Source organism: Rhinoderma darwinii, chromosome 7 (assembly GCF_050947455.1).
Source record: "Rhinoderma darwinii isolate aRhiDar2 chromosome 7, aRhiDar2.hap1, whole genome shotgun sequence".
Classification (NCBI taxonomy): domain Eukaryota; kingdom Metazoa; phylum Chordata; class Amphibia; order Anura; family Rhinodermatidae; genus Rhinoderma; species Rhinoderma darwinii.
Window position 1 is genome coordinate 25,227,057 of NC_134693.1, and position 19,285 is coordinate 25,246,341.

The window sequence follows — 19,285 nt, forward strand, 5'->3', positions numbered from 1 at the left end:
TTGCTCCTGGTCACAAAACAAGTGACTTAACAGATCATATGTATTAATAGATCTGTGTCATTGTCCCCTTCCATTTACATCTAGCCATGGGTCTCGCGAATAGTGAAGTTACATACTGTGGACCCTAATGGCTCAGCACTAGAGCTGTAAGGCAGTGAAGCTACATGACATCATCCATGACCAGGGCCGGTCAGGCCATTATCGAGCCACACCAACATCACATACCCCAAAACCACTGCTTTAGCCACATCTCTAAACTCAGAAGAGGCTTATTGAAGGGTGATCCATTTAATTCATGTGGAATCAGCCTACTACACCTTCTCTTGGACTAATGAGGAACGTTTCCAAGTTTCAGGAAGTGCAAAAAGGGCCAGTAGCCTTGGGCTTCTCCACCTGGAAGCCTATACCCTCCCTAAAAAAAATATATATTTATAGTAATTTTGTGTATCGACAGGTGGCGCTAACAGATGAGAGTGCGTTATCCAGATTGTCAGTTCCTCTTAATGCTGAATTAAAGTTTTTTTTTATTGTATATGTCTCTCCAGCCCCACAGACTGAGACTTTGAGCAACTTACTTGAGATTCCTGTCTAACCTCCTTGTGATTTAGGACAATCAACTTTGTCCTACTGTGTTCTAGGATGTACGAAAATCCAATATTATTTGGGCCAAGATCTATTAAAGATAAAGAGAAATAAAATCCTAAAGATAAATCATATACCAAGTTGCAAAAGGCTAACTAAAACAAAATATTTTTAATTATAGAAAAATAGTAGGTGCCATTTTCAGTTTCAGCACCGGCCTTTTGTACTTGTTAAAGAGGCTCTGTCACCAGATTTTGCAACCCCTATCTGCTATTGCAGCAGATCGGCGCTGCAATGTAGATTACAGTAACGTTTTTATTTTTAAAAAACGAGCATTTTTGGCCAAGTTATGACCATTTTTGTAGTTATGCAAATGAGGCTTGCAAAAGTCCAAGTGGGTGTGTTTAAAAGTAAAAGTCCAAGTGGGCGTGTATTATGTGTGTACATCGGGGCGTTTTTAATACTTTTACTCGCTGGGCGTTCTGATGAGAAGTATCATACACTTCTCTTCAGAACGCCCAGCTTCTGCCTGATCACGCTGTGACGTCACTCACAGGTCCTGCATCGTGTCAGACGAGCGAGGACACATCGGCACCAGAGGCTACAGTTGATTCTGCAGCAGCATCAGCGTTTGCAGGTAAGTAGCTACATCGACTTACCTGCTAACGCCGATGCTGCTGCAGAATCAGCTGTAGCCTCTGGTGCCGATGTGTCCGACACGATGCAGGACCTGTGAGTGACGTCACAGATCTGCACTGTCAGAAGCTGGGCGTTCTGAAGAGAAGTGGATGATACTTCTCTTCAGAGCGCCCAGCTAGTAAAAGTATTAAAAACGCCCCGATGTACGCACATAATACACGCCCACTTGGACTTTTACTTTTAAACACACCCACTTGGACTTTTGCAAGCCTCATTTGCATAACTACAAAAATGGTCATAACTTGGCCAAAAATGCTTTTTTTAAAAAAATAAAAACGTCACTGTAATCTACATTGCAGCGCCGATCTGCTGCAATAGCAGATAGGGGTTGCAAAATCTGGTGACAGAGCCTCTTTAAGTTTCGGTGTTACCACGGCTCACACTGTTTGTTCCTGAAATTCCTGGAAGAGCAAAACTGAGAATTGGACGGTTTGACAGCTATATATTTTATTTATTTTAGTAGATGAATTATTTTGTTCAGTATTTTAGCTGCCCGAGGCACCTTATGAAATGGCTGTAAAATAAAGTTAGCGTATACGGTTTTATTTTCCTCTTTTACTGTGTACAGTCTGGGGTCACCTGCATGGACTGTTCGAGAGGAACTTATTAGTATAGACACGACTACGTTTCTAATATCCAAGTGATATGTTCTGTGCCAGTCCCTGGTCATCACTTGCCATGCACTGTACATGGTCTCCCATGGTGCAAAGATATATTCTGTGCACAGTACAAGGATAACTAATTCAGTCAATGACTTGTACTATACTATAGTAATATACTATAGTAATATAGAGTAATAACTTCTTTGGCGTAATATACAGACCTGTGTACAGAACCAGGTCAGAAGTAGTGTCTAGAACCTGTGACCCATTATCAGCTTCTGTGACCCAGTGGCATAAAGGGGGTTTTACACATGACAATTATCAGGCAGACGAGCATTAATATAACACTCGTTGCCGATAATTGCCCTGTGTAAACAGGGGAACGATCAGCCGATCACCGCGCACACTCTCGGTCATCTGCTGGTCATATCATTTTAAAAAAGTTAAATATTATCGTTGTTGGCAGCACATCTCCCTGTGTAGACGCGCTGCTGACATGATAATAATGTATGAGGAGTAACGAACCCATTCATAGCTCCATGTGAGAGGAGCAAAAGAGCGCCGATCAACGATGTCTCGTTGATCGTCGCTCGCTGCACCGGCCGCTTATTGGTCAGTGTAAAAGGGCCTTAACTTTCAGTCTCTGTTGATCAAGTTGTATAACGTTGGCCGCCCAATAAGATAGCATACAATTTATTTCCCAGAGTGCCAAATAATCTGATGATCCAGTGTGTGTGTGCGTGTGTGTATGTGTTTGGGGGGGGGGGGGGGGGGTTAAGTAGTAACTTTTTCACATGAGGCTACTTTGGATGAGAATTTCTACCAGGCTTCATCGTTATAAAATTCGTACCCTAAATGCCACTGATTTCTTATGTATCCGTATCTTTACGTGATTTTTAACTTTCTATCTCCTTGTCATTGCTCACTCTTGCAATCTTAATACATATGAGATGTGCAATGTATCACAAAATGATTGTTTCTAATATGAAAAGCTACTTTAGAGCTTCAATTAATGAAGATAACATAGATGGCAAATGCCCACAAATGTATAATGTTCGCTGCCCACCTTCCATTAACAAAGTAACAAGGCAGTACTAAAAGCAGCTCAATTCCCGTGACTGTGTGCACACCGCTAATACCCCATTTGGCTATGGGAAAAATATGCAGCCCTATAATAATAATAATAATAACACAAAGTTGACACGAGGGTCAGCCACAGCTTTATTATATTTATATTTATTTATTTTTTTGCTTTATTTATAACAATAACCAATTGCAACAAAGTATCCTAATTAATACCCGAATGCCAGCACGCCTAGGTCGGGGCATGAAGGTCAGCTCTTTACCCAACACCGCCTGCTGTGACACCAGTATTACCCCATACAAAAAACACGAAAACAGATAGAAACATGAATCAATAGGACAACGTCCTAGCAAATTGACAATCAAAAGGATTCCAAATGACAAAAACGCCACGCAGGGCGTACACGAAAATCGTCTATTCTCTTTTATGTTTTCTCTTTTTTTTTTTTTACTGTTTTTTCAGTTTGTTTTTTTTATAAGACATATATCAGATATACACGCTAATACATTTATTTTTATAGGGAGGGAGGGTGGGACAAGTGACGGCCAAAGAGGAAGATGCCCTCCCACCCTTGCCTTATAAACCTTGGCAAGGGGAGGAGGGCAAACACCGCCCATATTCCCCCCCAAAACCGCCCTGTAGGAGGGACCCTACATTCCTATAGGCTAACCACCATTTTACACAGAATGAAGACAAAAATGGGGGAGGAGGGAAGAGACAGAATTCCCCTAGCCCCGCTGTACCCATATTAACCCCTACATTGCCCACAGTCATAGTCCCTGCGGCTAATAAGCCTGAGGGCCTGTAAAAACTGTGTATGTGAACGTGGAATGAATGTGTAAGCCAAACGGAAAGGCTTAGCTGGTTTTAATCGCAGAATGATGACAATAATACCAGTTCTTTTTACTGGGCCAGGAATCCAAAAAACAGCCACAAAGGAATACAATAAACTCTTGTCAGCAGAGAGGCACATTCACTTTAAACGTTCTACAGCAACAAAATGCAAATGGCAACAATTTTTAGAAATGCGGCAATGGTGGCTCATTTATTTATCTTGAAGAACAGAGCTCGGGCTCCTTCCTGTTACAGGGGTGCATCCTATTTAAATCCAGACCCTTCTATATTTTGCTGCCTACAGCAGTCCTTGTCACAAGCACTCTATCACTGCTTCTCGGGAGGTCCAAGGCAACTTCCACGCGGCTTCTCTCGTTACATGCAGGGAGGCCCCAGGCATCTTATACCCACTGATTCAGCAACTCACTTCTGGGAAGATACTTGCCAACTCCGCCTGCCACATCAACAGACCCTCTCTAGCTTCAGGGCCTACTCGTGCATGATGGCACAGCAACACTCTTGCTTCTCTGTGGGCTGCAACCCGTGCCCTCAACCTGTTAGGCAGTAACAGTCGCCTTTAATAACTAAGCACCGCCCCATGTGAGGCACGCACTGGCCCTACGCTGTTTGTGCCTTCACTACACTGTTGGGGCACTAAAGTATACATTAAAGATGGCATCTGGACCATTCTTCTCGGCGCCTGTAATAGACAGGGTAAGTCACCATTTCCTGAATGGTATTTCACAGCAGTGAGCTTTGATGGCTTAGGGACCTGCACAGCTCTGAACATGTGACCACAGGTCCTGTGCACATAACAACATAATAATACAGATGGCAGCATAGCAATGGAAATATTTACATAACATATTAAACATTAGCATTAGTTTAACTTCTGAGTTGAACCTGTAGCACAGAATATTGTAACACAAACATAAATCTGTGTATTTCAAGAGACAGTAACACGTCTCTGGGTGAAAGTTACTCCACACTATGAAGAAGGGGGGAGACCCCAATGTAAGGTGTTTTCTGGATACCCCACATCTGTGTCTGCATGAACTACTCCAGGAAAGGTGGGGTCCAAGGTGTCCAGGAGACAAAGGTTAAGTAATTTTCACATATAATACGAAGACTCATTAGAGGAGCCTAGAAGAAAAATTTCCTTATTTAAGTATTTAGAAAGAAAGATAAAACATTTTAATCCAATCACAAGTGAATTTTTTATATAATATCGTATCCCCTCTTTTTTTTTTTTTATTACAAATCTATACTAAAACATTTTTTTTTTCTAAATGGTTCTTATTTTCTGATTGTATATTACAGCAGTTTTAGGGATTTGTTTTACAGCAAGGACCTGGACATGAGACGCACAGTGCTCGGCTATCTTCGTCAGTCCCATAGACATTGAATGGATTGGTAGTGCACACTCAAACAGGGGACACGGACCCTCGCACTCGTGATTGGTGGGATACCCAATGACCACACATTTACCACCTATCCTGTGAATAGGTGATAAATATTTTTGTGGGCCAACCCCTTTACTGAACAGATATGTATGAAAAAGTGGATCCTTTACACAATAAACTATAAGTGTCCCTCTTTGACCATCCAGTAAGTTGGAAAGGTATTGTGAGGGTTCAATGGCCAGAGTTAAAACTGCAAAAACTTTTTAATAGTGACATAGAAAAGTAAAACATATTCCACCAACATTTAAAAAATCATGTACTTTTAATATATAAAAACAACCTAATTAATAGGTCATTTTCTGACAATGCATTCCCTTTTAACCAATGGGTGGGTAAGATTGCAATGACTATGAGCCGGGGCTGAGAGCAATTTAGCACGACTATGAAATTCCTACACATGACAAAATATTGATGGAGAACGAGAAAATCCAAATACTCATATTTTATATAATAGGCTGTGTAAGGGCTCATGCACACGACCATAGTGGTGTGCACGACCCATGATTTGCAGCTCAGACGGCCACGGAGTTTCATCCGCGGGTCGCCCGGAAATCACGGGCCGTGCCTAAGGCCTCATGCACGCAAACGTGTTTTTGAGGCCGCAATATCACCTGAAATCAAATCTGCAGTTGAATTGCGGTCCCATTCATTTCTATGGGCCCATGCACACGACCGTGGTTTCCACGGTCCGTGCATTTCCTGGGAGCCTGGACCGAAATAGATAGGACATGTCTTATTACGGCCGCATTTTGCGGTTCAGGCTCATTGAAATGAATGCACATGTGCACGGCCCTTGATTTGTGGGGGGCCCGCGGATGACGCTCCAGGGCCGTCCGAGCCGCAAATCACGGGCCGTGCACACCACTACGGTCGTGTGCATGAGCCCTTAATCAATATAAGCTTCCTATTACCAGCTGTCCTATAATCAAGCAGATAGCTTTTCATTAAAAAAGTCTACTAATGGAACCCCCTATATTAATGAACAAAAATAATTGCCCCTTAATTCTCAGCAGTTTATTCAAAATCACTTAATACCTGGAACTGGTGATATTGGTTGTCATAGAATAAAACTCTGTACATAGTGTTTAGTCCTGCTCTGCTATTGTGTACCTGTCTATACAGGACAGATAAGATGGACCAGCCCAACATTACTGATAAAGCTCCGGAAGATTAACATGAACATTGTATAAATATAAAGCTTCCAGTCATTTTTGCTCATAACCTTCACACATTGTACTGAAGTGTAAATTGAAAGGCTTTGTACACCTTTGAAATCATGTTGTTGTTTTGTTTTTTTAAATAAAAAATTATTTTTACTTTTTGAGATACAGCTGCTTTGTATCCTGTATTCAGAGCAGCTGTATCTTGCGCTGAGACCCAGTCCGTAACAGCTCGATCCTGTGTATCAGAGACACGCAGGACCCGCTGACAATGAACCAGTCAGTTCCGCGGACCTGACGGATACAGGTCTTAGCGCAAGATACAGCTGCTCTGTATACAGGATACAAAGCAGCTGTATCTCAAAAAGTAAAAATAGAAAGTATTTAGAAAGTTGCACCAAACACACTGATACAATTACACTTCAGTACAATGTGTGAAGGTTATGAGCAAAAATGACTGACTTTCAATAAAAAATATTTAGAAAGTTGTACCAAACACACTGATACACACACACACACACACACATATATATATATATATATATATATATATATATATATATAAATCGTTTACTCAGCTGAAACATCACACATGGGTGACAAATAAAATAAATAATTTCATATGGATGATTCGGTCTCTTGACTCTCTTTTTGGATTTCCCTATCTTAGACACACATACGGTTAGGCCACTTTTACATGATAGTATTTAGATCATTATTTTGCATCAGTATTTGGAAGCCAAATCCAGGAGTGGGTCCAAAACATGGAAGAAGTGCAAATCTTTCCATTACACCTTTATTATTCATTCCTAGTTTTGGCTTTCAAATACTGATGCAAAATACTGACCGAAATACTGTCATGCGAAAGGGGTCTTAGGCCAATTTTATAGGAATCCAATTAACCCATCAGTATGACTCGGGAGATCATACAAACTCCATGCAGATGTTGTTCTTGGTTGGACGTTGAACCAGGACCTCAGTGCTGCAAGACAACAATGCTAAACACTTAGCGGCGGACACAGACAGTACACGGCCCCTGTAGAGGAACTGTATATGGGTCCTTTTCCTTTCAACAGGTCATTTAATGAGAGGTAGAGAGATTCTGGCAGAATAGTTGATGCAAATGTGAACAGAGCCTAAGCGATGGTAAGGATTCCAGAGGACCATTATATCAAATTAATCCCTGGTGGGTTATGTTGGTGTGGGAGTTAAACGAGTTGTCTCACAATCACAACCCCTGTCCATAGTCCCTATTAGAGCATTGTGATGTCATAGAGGTGGCTATTAATGGAGAGCTGCTTTATCAGACTCCAGCTGTACATGAACGTCCATTCATCTGAAAGGCCTCCATGTAATACTACATTTCCCCTGGTAATGATTGGTTGTCCGCAGCTTCCCCCAGCAGTGGATCCTGGAAGCTTGATCTGCGTCGATCAGATGATTACTGCGGCGGCGACAACCCCTTTAATTATAATATTCCTATTTGCCTAGGGTGGCTTAGGAGCTACATGATACGTTTAATATCCCAGGGGTTTAAGGTACCTTGGTGGTTAATTAATAATTTTAACATGTCTAGTGGTCTAACGTTTCATAAATGTCTAAATATCCTCAGTAGTCTATGATGAATTATCTAATAGGGTTGATTATTACATACATGGTGGCAAATGGTTACTCACCACTCCAAATATTATGGGTGTAGAACAAACGTTGGACCCATCTAATCCAGCATGGGGGGTATGGCAGTGGAAACCATCATCAGAAGGGGCAATCTTTTATATTTTACTATAAGCTCCCTATGTTCTATATACTGTATCTCTCTGTGGGAAGAAGTCGGATTAGTATAAACTAGTTTTATTTGTAAGTTCTTGAAGATTGATGAAGACGTATAACTTACTTGTTGCTTTTATCAGGGTAGAGCAGGACTATATTTGCACAGCGACGTGTATCCTCTACTCTACAAACAATATTTCAAATACAGACGGCCAGATACGGATTCCAACTCGGATCAGTAAACTTAACCAACAGGAAATAGTAATGGTTAATTCCTCTTAGTACTGCAGGTCAAACGCTACGGGTCAGCCAGTAAACGCTATGAATCAGACATCAACATGTAATATAGTAAATCTGGAAGACTGATGAAGTTATTGTATATTGTTAGAATGCTGCCTTGTTAACCTCTCGGGTGCCAGGCCATTCCACAGTGCTCTGTTGCTGCCTGTGGCAAACAAGTAGTTAATCTGACTAAAGCTAAACTTGAATGAATTAAATCTGGTTCTCTAATGAGACAGTCCTAGTGTGTTTACCCCAAATAACGCAGCCTGAATGCTGATCCCTCACATAACCTCACACACTCCACATTCGGAAAACTGCTCTTCCCATTGGATCTCAAGGAACCACCAGTTCTTTTTGGCTGTAACCCCCTCAAATCAGGACCAGCCAAACCAAGGTCTCCCAGGCACCCTGCATGTCATTAAAGTGCAGTGCACGGCTCTGTGCCACTCATTGGGCGACCTGGAGAATGCAAGGGAGAAAGTTGTTAGAGGTGAACAGAGGTCTGGGTATAAATAGCATCTGGTTAGATTATGGTGGGAGGAAAAAAGTCATCCCTACATTTTCCGTCGTCTTATATGACCACAAGATTCTCACTAGTTTCTGTACAGTAAGACATACAGTATAACATATATAGACCCTCTTTATGTCTCAAAAGCCACAGCTAAGAAACACATAAAAAAGATACACAGTATAAATAGTATAATATATATATATATATATATACACATACATATACATACTGCGTACATATACTAGTATATAAATATATATGTTTTTATATATATATATATATATATATATATATATATATATATATATATATATATATATACACGTTCTAATTGCATCCTCATTTTTGTTGCTATCACTGCATATGCAGGATACATTATCAGTAATAGATTTGTAAACCATCCCAGAGAAATAGATCCTATCTGCAGGTGATTGACTCCAGAGTCAGCTCGGAATTGTGTTGCACCTTTGGGGATCATTATTGTATCAGAGTCTGGGCCCATTAGAGAATGATCTGGTACTCTGAAGGGCCAATCCAACTGCAGCATGTCAATTTATGCTGCGGAATGGTTGCATATTTGTTGCAGACTTGCCCCATTGAGTTAAATGTGGAACTGAAATTCTGCAGCAAATAGCAAATGTTGCGATTTTTGCGGTGGAAAAGACAAAAATCGCTGGTAGAGAAAAAAACAACAACCTGTTCATACCCACCTCCCCTGGGTATCCCATTGCGACGCGTCACTCCTCTTCCATCTGGTCTCAGTGCTGCCACCTAGTGGGATGGCATTTCTTCCTATTTGACCACTGCAGCCAATCACAGACTGCAATGGTCACATGGGAGAAAACATCATCCCAGGAGGCTGGCAGCATAGACACCAGCCCTGGGATGAGTGACGCGTTTCTATCGGAGACCAGGGGAAGGTGAGTGCGGACTTTTTTTTATTCCCTCATCTGGGGACCGCAACGGCAAATCTGTCTGAAAGTTTGCACTAAATCAAACACAATTTGGTGTAGACTTTCGGACAGAATTTTATTCGGTATCTGGGTAAGATTTGCTGCAGTTTTCAGCAAAACCAACCCGTGTGAACATACCCTTACAATGTGGTTTCTACATTGTAGCAGTATCGCCTTGATTAAAGTTTACACAGTCAGATCCTCCACCCATCAAATGTTGATATTCTTTTCTAGGCATAGGCCATCAATATTTAAGTCCAGGAAAACCCCTTTAAGCAAATGTCGTTGGCAAAGTGGATAATAGCACTATTGCCTTGCAACGCTGGGAGCATGGGTCTGAATCCAACCATAGTAGTAATATTACACTCAAATTAATCTAAATGAAAATGGTCAGAAATAGCATTATAATATAATATTTTATAGACCCACTTGTGGAATTTCTTAACAAGAACTATTTCACATCCCCAAATGTAACACTTAATGTGAAGGATAACTGGACGGCAGTATAACCACAACATCAAATGTCCTGCTGAGATCACATCTAATTTATTCACAATGAACAATAAGTCATCTGCTGACCTCATTGGTCAGACTGGAGTAGATCTGAGAAAAAGACGTCTAAATATAAATTGTATGGTGTTCGTTTCCTAGCACCAAGATATTCGACAGCACTAAAACCACTGATGTAAATCTTATTTCTCTATCTCAGATGTGCACACCACACAGGCATAGACAAAAGGGCCAATATCATAGGAAAGGAACATGCTATCCATAAAGTTTTGGAGTGTAGAAGGAAATCAAGCTTCCAGTTGCTGGTGAAATTGATCCTTTCCGGATTAAATCATGGACTCCAGTGCTGCGACGCAACGGCGCTAACCACTAAGACACCAAACAACCCGTGTAGTCATCATTATATTGAAGTTTTAGGTGTTTTGTTTTTTTTTCATAGCAAGGATCTGCATGGTGGCTCACTGGTATTGCCTCATAGCATTGGTGCCAGAGGTTCGAATCAACCCATGTCCTCTCTATGTTCATATGGAATTACTCCTACTCTTCTGAAATATGCTTATGTTAAAGGGGTTATGTGGGGCAAACAATTATGAGTACACTCGCTAATATACATTCCGGTGCCCCGTCGTGCTCTTTCTGAGATTTTTATAGGGTTGCTGGGGGATCGGAAGTCTAGTTGCACAGTCTTCTTTGATGACGATATGACTCTTCGTGATGTGGCCGACCCCGCTGTACTCTGTGTACTCGCTGTACTACTGCTACTACTTGTACATCGAGTACAGCAGGGTCAGTCACGTGACGAAGAGTCGTATCGTCATCAAAGAAGACTGTGCAACTAGACTTCCGATCCCCCGGCAGGGCTATAAAAAGCTATAAAAATCTCAGAATCAGCATGACGGGGGACCGGAAAATATATATTAGCAAGTGTACTTACGTATTGCAGTGACTACGGCTAATAATTTTTGGTCCCCACATAACCCAATTAAATGGCTTCCTAGAGTGTTTCTGTATTTGCATAAAACTCTAAATTGTGAATTTTATGAAATAAAGGAAATTATAGGAATATGATCTCTGCACATACACATATGTACCACGTAGTATAGCAAATTAGGAAGTATAGTGCAGGCTAGAAGTGAACTCATTAGTTGGGTAAAACCCTCTGCATTTATTTACTCATTTTTACCCTTATCTTCATAAATTCATCCACATTGCCTTTACCAAAGATAAATTATTCTGCAAAGAAACGATCGCAAAAAACACCTAAATTCCTGGACCATATGTGCTTCAGAAATCCCCCGTGTCTACATGTGAAAAATCGTCCAGTTGTGAATAAGCATTTGTTTGAAGAACTAAATTACCGTGATTTACCAAGCTTCATTTCTTGATCAATGTCCCATAGAACATGACTGGGTTTATGTTCTGTGGGGTTAGCAATTAATGAGCTGCATTTAGGGGCACTTTGTGCTGGTACATTGGCTATAGAGGTGCAGGAAATTGATCTTGGTATTTCATTATTGTGGTTTGCACAAGACTGATCAAAGCAAATACCTGGATGGGTGACAGAGGCAGAAATCATTTACCAATCCATTGTGCAGCTGTTTCTCTGTAGAACGCAATCATATAGAGAACGAAGGTCTCATGCACGTGGCACGTATAAAATAGGCTGTATGGGGGCACATGGGGGGCCTGCGGAGCACAGAGTCATAAGCATTCTGTGTGTCATCCTCTGTATGGCGCCATAGTATGGCGATATTCTCTCCTAGGAGCAATGCTTCTAGAGTAAAATACCTCAATAATTCATCAATGTTTTTTTTGGGATGGACTTGTGTATATATGTATCTATATATGTATATGTATGTATGTATATGTATGTATGTATATATGTAAATGTATGTATATATGTATGTATGCATGTATGTATGTATGCATGTATGTAAGAATTCTCTTTTGATATACATTTCCATAGTTTACTTCACATATTTGTTATAGTTTTCATCATGTCAGTATACCTGAAGGTCCCTTTTTACTACGAAACCTAATAAGCAGACGAATCTTAACGTGTAGTATCTGTTTTGATGCATATGATTCCATTTGGATATTTCTTATTTGGATACATAAAGAAAAAAAACCTTCAAATTCTCTAAGCCTTCAGAAATCTATCGAACACTTAGGCCTCATGCACATGACCGTGCATTTGCATCCGCAATTTATCTGCAAAAATGCATATAAATTGCGGACCCATTCACTTCTATGACCCCATGCATACGGCCGTGGTTTTCACAGATCCGTGCTGGGGCGGCAAAAACTCAGGATAAGTCATTATATGGTCTGAATTTGCAGATTCACACTACAGGTGAAATAATATTTTTTTTGTTGTGCATCCGTGAATTCTGATAACACAAGGATTCACAACAACGTTTTTTTGCAACGGATAGGTGGTATTGCAGCCCCCATGTAATCGCTGTAGCAGTAGTACAGTGATTACATAGAGTACAGCGGGGCCAGTGACATAATGACGAGTCATGTCGTCATGAAGGAAAACTGTGCCACTAGAGTTTCGGTCCCCCGGCAGCGCTGTAAAAATCTATTAAAATCTCAGAATCAGCGTGACGGGGGACCGGAATATATTAGCGAGTGTACTTACTGCAGTGAGTACACTAATAATTTTCAGTCCCCACATAATCCCTTTAAATGAAGACAATTCTCCCCCATGAAGACAAAACTCTTATAAATTTAAGTCAGCCTGACAATTAGCTGATCGCCGGAAGTCTTCAGAAACCTCTGGCAATCAGCCACTGAAGGGGAATATAGTACTACAGTATATTGATCACCATTCAGATCAATGGCTGTCCATTGGGCCTGCCAGAGCAAGAGCTGTATATTTTTTAGCGACTCTCCGCTGTGGCAAAAAGAGGGGAGTCCTGATTCAAGGATTCCCTTTTATCATTTTCTATATGCTCTAATATGACAAAATATGTAATATATAATATATGTGGCCTTCAGAGTCTGGATGGATGATCTAAGAAATCAATGTTTCCCAACCAGTGGCTTGGGAGTCACCTGTGGCTTTTAAGCCCCTGTCATATGGCTCTCCAACTGTTGGCAGCCCTGGAAACTTTTGTGCACAAACGGTAATTGGCATATTAAAGGGGTTGCCTGGTTTAGAAAACCCATTTCCTGAGGTAATAGAGAAGAATCCCTGTGTAGTGAGCAGATACAAAGAGGATCTCTCTTTCGAGGATCAAGCTAATCTCTGCCTATCTTGGACAGCCCATTGATTTCAATGGGCACCATGCAATGCATAATTTCTCCTGTGGTGGTGCTGCAGGGAAATTGACCACTTTCTAAAAGGTTTCCCCACAGATTACAGTTAATCACCCTGTGATCTGCTTATTTTTAGAGCAGCCTTCTAAGTAAAATAGATTGTCCAAAGCAAATAACCCCAGTAAGATCTGAATGCTAAAAACGTTTAGGGTTAATATATTTATTCCATGTAAGAAAGAAATCTGCTCCTGCTGCCGAGTTTTCTGTGTGTAGAGACACTCTAGGTTTCAGTACTGGGGCAATGAACATAATCTGACTTCTAAACGCTTTCAGAAGAGGTTGAATTAAAGTTCTCACCAACAAAGCTGATATGCCTTTTCTTCACTCCATCAATAATTCTAGCTCATAGACGCTTTTTCTCAAATGTCTCCCACCTCTGCCTGCCAAACTGTCTCACCCTTGAGCAATTCCTATCCCGAAGTGATAACACACAATAACGTTGTGTCAGGTTGGCTGTATCAGACAGATCTCCTCTTAGTATTACCTAAAATATACCTACAGTTACACAAAGGATCCTCTGCCCTCTCCGGCACAGAGGCGCTTTCCTCTAATCCAGACTGATTTTCCATGATCCAGGCACAGTCAGGAGGGGCACTGGGCATTTGGTTGGCTTCCAAAAGATGCTTTGTCAGGTATCCAATAAAGAATTCTGCAAGCACACCATGTCACTGGATGGATGGCTGCAGGCTACGTGGTGCCACAGTGTCTGTCTAACTGGCTGGTCTAAGACTGTAATGAAATGTCAAGTCATGGCCAGGCAGAGACATGCAAACCAGTCGGACTATCCTAATTTTACCCTCGCAAGAGAAAAGCGAAATAATAATGAAACTATACCACAAACTATAACAGTGTTTAAAAATTGGAGGTGATTTTTAGAACATTCTTGGGCCTAAGGTATATGCACAAGAATGCGACCAGCATCTATGTATACTGTATATACAGTATTGAGAGATAATTAAAAATTCATCAATTAAACTATTTCTCTACTTTTTTATTACAATTTTGAAGACAATTTGGACTGACCATCATGGTTGCACCATCCATGAGTCAACTTAAGAAATTTCCCTTAGATGCCAGCGCAGCCTTCAAAAATAACTTGAATAGGATAGATAAAGTTCTTCACAGGATATGCTATAAATCTCTGATACATAGGGATCCCATCTATGAAAACAGGGATTTCATGACTTTACTGTTTCCATAGCTCCCACAGACTTGAATGTGGAGAGACAAAGCTTGGCTGATTCCATATCTTCCATAGACTTAAATAGAAAAAGCCACGGATATGTGCGGTCATCTCTTCATTCAATCATCATCTGGATGATGTGGTACAGTGGTCAGGGGACCCCTGTATTCCAGACAGGTGGGGGTCCCAGAGAAGGGAACCCCACTTATCAGAAATGTATGGTTATGGTGGGAAAACCCTCATCTTTGCATCATACAGAGAAGGAGTATACAAGTTTGGTATAAATTTTCACCTCATACTGCTACTCTTCTCCATCTGGCTGACTTTCTTCCAGACTCTCTCAACAAATAAAGCTAACCACACTCAGTCACCTTCATTGCATGGATCTATATCATGCTGTAATCATAATTTTAGCTTTAAGGGACCTCTCATACATTCATTTTCTGGTAATTAGATATCTGTTTCAGTATGGTATTAGTTAAGGCCAGTACCACTTGTTAGGGGACCATCTCTGCGGATAGCAAGTTAGTATCTATATCCTTAAAGTGTATTAGATATAACTTTGTCTTCCTAGATAAGTTGTACGTGTAAATACATGAAACTTTGAAAAATACTCTATTAGGGGAAAGTAACATCTTCTTCAACAGCAGTCTGTGATCACCCTTTCCTCAGGCTTTGTAAATTTTACTGAAAAGATTGTCCTCAGTAACACAGTAATTGAAGTCACAGAGGAGAGGAGTGGTGAGGAAGGGGAGGATGGTGCAATCTCTGCCTCAAACTGTATGTGAGACTTGTGCTGTGAGAGAGGAGAGGGAGCAGCAGGATGTGAGGCAGGTGATTGGTCAGAGCACAAGCACAACTTTCTACACAAGAGTTTGCCCTTTCTATTAACTCAAAATGCCCTAATATGGCGTTGAAAAATGGGCTTCCTAACCAGATAACCTTTAATCAGTATGGAGCAATTAATAATTCTCATCTTATGGAAACACTAAGTCTACACTCTGTATAACAGTCAGTCAACCTTATTGCCTATTTAATGCTTACAGTACATCATAAAAGGAAAGAAGATACTGATCAAGATTTTTCTAAGAATTCCTTGTGGCACGACTGACTCTCGCATCCTGTCATGTTCTACTGCTATGTTTATCTAATAAATCAAATCAGGTTTTTTCTTTTGAGTGTATGAGTTTTTACCACACTGTTAATAACCCCTTAACGACGTGGCCTAGTTTGGCCTTAAAGGGGCTTTTTATGAGATCCCCATAGAAATCACTACATGGAGGAAATGGCATAAGATAAAAAAAGAACCTGGTCCCTGCCACTCTTTGTTTACCATGCTATCGCGATGACTTGCCCATATACCCCATGTGACTGCTGCAGGCAATAACTGGCCTATGCGGTGTGTTTATTATTATTTTTTTTATGCCATTTACTCCATGTATTGATTCTTCTTGGGATCTGAAAAAAAACTTTTAAGGACGCAGCAATTTTTTTTTTTCATTTTTACATCTCTGCACTTCGAAAGTCATAACTTTTTTGTTTTTCCTTCAACGCAGCCATATGAGGGCTTGTCTTGATGTGGGATGATTTGTACTTTTAAAAGGCACCATTTTGTGGAACTTATAATAATTTTTTTGGGTGGGGGATGGGGGTGGGAATGGAAAAAGAACACCAGTTTAGCCATTTTTTTGGGGCTTTTCTTTAAAGGGTGTTTACCCATCATTTTTTTTTCTGCGGGTCAGTACGATTATGGCGATACTAAATTTATATAGTTTTTGATGTTGAAAGGCGTTGTCCGACAGCCCACCAAAAAAATCAAAACCTCACCAAACTCATAAAATGCTTCCCTAATGGTATTACGTCATTAAGCAAGCTGAAATAATTTTTTGTGGCAGTGACCTGCCCCCAATATTGCAGCACAAACGCTCCTCCACTTCCGGGTTGCGGGCAGGACTTAGTGCTCCAACTGGCGATGCTCTACTACATCTCACTGCATGCAATTGTGCCTTCTCTGAAGCATAATCGCCGCCCTCACCTCTGTACATGCTCCGTAATAGGTCCACTCCCACCTTCACTCTGTACAGATAACCCAATATGTCCGGAGCCGTCACAGTTTTATCCTCTTTAGATGACATGTATGATGATGCACCGGCACCACTGGTAGTAGGAAGCAAGGAGAAGTCACGTGGACTTGTGTCAGCGCGTCATCATTTAGCTGAAAACTACTGATCATGTGATTGGTGTGTCGTATGGGGTTTCTGCACAAAAGTGGAAAATTATATTAGTAAGTACATTTTAATCACATTGTAGGAGTAATGGGCAGGTGTTTTGTTTGTCTGGATAACCCCTTTTAACTACTTTTATACAATGAAAACACTTTTGTGTTCCCGCATTCAGAACTCATAACAATTACATTTTTCTGTCGACGTAGCCGTATGATGGTTTGTTTTTTGTAGGACGAGTTGGATTTTTTAATGTCACCATTTTTGAGTACATATAATGTATTGTATTACTTTTCTAAAAAAATTTAAGGGGGGGCGTTGGAAAAAATAGCAATTGGGGTTTTACTTATGTTCACCGTGCTGTAGAAAAGATGTAGAATTTTGGGGTATATACAACTTTTTTTTTTAATCACTTTTTATTTTATTTTGGGAGCTGGGAAGAACAAAAAAATAGCAATCATAACATTATTTTTCTTTTTTTCTAACAGCGTTTACTGTGCGGGATAAATAACGTCACCATTTTATAGTACGGGTCGTCACAAATGCAACAATACCAAGTTACGGCCGCCTAATCTAATAGTATGGGCGTAACTAATAGGCTATAAGTCAGCATGGTGCACTACATGTAACTGTGCGATTGGCACCCTTATAAAAGCATTATCTGTGTGCAATGATAATACTTAGCAGCCCCCGCCTCATGAATAGTAGGTGTGAATGTGGATGTTCATCAGTATTTTTCACCTGTGTAATCTCCCTCTATGTAGCATTGGGGCTTGTCTGCATCCTGCTGGGAACTGGTGTTGTACATTTTCATGGATTTGTTTGCACTATGTTGAACTTTCCAACCAATTTCCTTTTATTCCTCCAATGCATCTAAAATAAGAAGTGAAGCAACTTTACAGATTCTGTTGGTTACAGACTACAAACAAACCCTGTGTGATCCTGCAGTCAAACGTACTTCTGCTTTCCCCCTATTTTTTGCAAACCTACTGAATTAGGAAGAAGTAGGAGACAAATGGAGACTGCAAGATCATACCAGGTTTCTTTCAGGTGCTTACGCTGCGGTCACATAGGCTGTTGCTTTACAAAGGCCCCAGCATTTGTAGATCTATATATTCCTATAAAAATTATAATGCAAACTAGGAAACAATTTTCAGATACAGTTGAATTATAATGTACAGAAAAACAATTGCCAGAATTCTCCTTTCAAGTGAAACTACAGGCAAATTTTCTATGCTTGATAAAATGGACCTACTAGGGTCATGTAACATACCTGGACCATTAATTATTTTACTCTGGTTCCTCAAATGCATTTTTTGGGATCCATCCGTAATGCATCTGTAACATGGCCGCATTTTAGCATCTGTATTATTGCTATTGTGATGTAAGTTCTATTTAGTAGAACCGTAAGGGTCCGATTGTTGCTACCGTAATATGGATTCTAAAATGCTATAGCAAATATGCCGCGTCTGCATGGTGGAAGCCATTCAAAAAACGATTTTGTCGGCTATATTTGGTGTTCACCTGTACACTGTAGCTAAAACAGCGCCTTGGACAGATCAGTGCATCATCTCTCTGCACCAATTTGCTCTATGATACATTTTTATCTTGGTTACATCTTTATACCTAAAAGTTACCATCAAAACTCAGCATTTCTATGAATATTCAATCCTTTTTTTTTCTCAGTAATAAAACACAGCACCGCCCTTGGCAGCTCATTAAAACTGTACAAATGTTTGGGCTTTCAAATGAATGAACGCTGCATCTTATAGTGATTATAAATGCAGAATGTCTCATTTTCTTCCATATTAAATGAACTATATTTCTGTCACATGCACCTGTACTTGTATTTTGCACTTGTTTGGTATAACTTATTCTACTCCTGCCTGAACATGAACCCATATACAATGTGTCATTAACCGTTGCCCAATTACCCCTGGGCATCACCACACCTTGTGTTGGAATACAAAGTGACATCAGTATACACAGCTTGATAGCGTCCTTCAACATCAGCTGTCAATTCTGCTGACATGTTTGTGCGTATGTGATGCACTAAGTTCCAGACTGTGCTATGGCCTTAATGATAGGTCACATGCTGTGGTTATA